This window comes from Protopterus annectens, chromosome 3.part1, assembly GCF_019279795.1.
Source record: "Protopterus annectens isolate FY-2018-M chromosome 3.part1, PAN1.0, whole genome shotgun sequence".
Lineage (NCBI taxonomy): Eukaryota > Metazoa > Chordata > Ceratodontiformes > Protopteridae > Protopterus > Protopterus annectens.
The window spans coordinates 1,604,194,260-1,604,196,131 of NC_056732.1; positions in this window are offsets into that span (position 1 = coordinate 1,604,194,260).

Sequence of the window (1,872 nt, forward strand, 5' to 3'; positions counted from 1 at the left end):
GGTAGACAATCTAAACTGCATTGGTCCTGTGTTCATCAAACATGTATTTAACAGTACTGTGTATTCTATAAAGCATAAGTGATTAAGGTATGTCTGCATGACTTAATAATCACATATACAGAAGAAGACTGAATGATACTCTCTGAGTACTATGGATAATGGACAAATGCATAGTCATCATCAAGGGCCTAGGCGCTATAGGTGTCAATGACACATGGCCGTACTGGAAGTGTAAACTTAGGTACTTTGAAGTTGAAAATCAAACTAGACTAATATCCCATAATATGTGCATAATATACAGTTTTAAATAAATAACCAGCATGGGACTCAAACCCCTAATTATAGAGAGCACATTCACCACACCTTCTTGATTAGCCAGATAAACTAATTTTCAGAACAGCCACAGATTGCATTTAAATGGCATATATCTGGCATAGCTATATGTCGTACTTCATCACAAATGCACAGGTATAGTTAGGATTATAACACTTACTGTAGGCATCTACAGGCTGTCTCTGTACCATGGTGACCTTCCAACAAAGGTCTTCAGCATCCATATACTGCAAGTCTTCATAGCAGTAGTGAACCTGCACTCCAGTTCTGCAGACTCCCATATGTTGGTACTCCCTATCAATCCATTTTGAAAAGTATATCATTGCAAAGATCCTTAGTCTGGCTCTCATACGCTGCTCCACTCCAGAGCAGATGGTCAGCATCTGGGTGGTCTTCTGTCCAACTGCCCCCCCAGACTCATCGAAGCCATGTCAGTGATAATGAAGAAATCACAAGTTCCAAGAAGTAGCTCACTGAGGTCCCACTCAGCAGGTAGCAATGGGCTGATCTGTAAATGCATCAAAATCACAATTTAAAATTGGTGCTTATGGAATGGTGTCACTTCATTGGAAGGTAATGGGCATGTGCTGCATATGGACCCATTTTATGATACCTTTTAGGTATTTGCATAAAGCACCTTCTCATTACACCATGCTATTGGCTAATGTGCTGAATTTTGAGAAATTACACTGATGGTTAGAAATGGGATTCCAAGACCTTGCATCTTAACGAACCTCATTAATAATGTATGGAGCAAAATGCACATAAAAGCTGTGCACAGATAGTTGGTCTCACTTTCAAGACAAATAAAATGTTCACAAAGGCACCAAAACTCACTTCCAAAAGTATCCACAGATTCCACCAAGGATAGAAGACCAGCTATTGTAGTTTAAAAACACAACTTTAATAAAAAAACAAAAAACACATACACTACTGGGATTAACATCTCCCATCTAATACGTTTCCACTTAAAAGTTACTTCATCAGATGCGGACTGATTTATGAAACATTCCCTTTATACTTCCTCTACTCAATGAATTAATTGATTAACCAATGAAGTTAAAGGAATAATTATTAATTAATTAATACAGGGTATTGTGCAGTGGCGGCTGGTGACTTCAAATCAATGGGGGGCTGCAGGAGACAGCTGAATGGGTGGGGTCAATGGGAAGGGGTGTGGCCAACCAGAAAGGGGGGGGCTATGCTCAAAACCACAAAAAACTAACTAAATACACTGCCGTGGGTGCCAAACCATCATTATGAGAGTCCAATCAAGACAAAATGAAGTGTAGAAGAATAAAAATATTTCAGTGCATTGGCTGCATGACAGCTTACTTAATATCTAGATGGAAACAAAAAGGTTGTGAGGCATGAAAAAATAAATTACTTTAAGTACATTAATGGAATGCCAGTCAAAATCAAGTATAAGAAAAACAAGCAGCACTCAACTCAAACCACTTCTTGCACTGCAGTTCTAATTATAATTTTATATTCAGCTTTATTAAAATGGGCGGCCACGGTGGTGCTGTGGTTAGCATT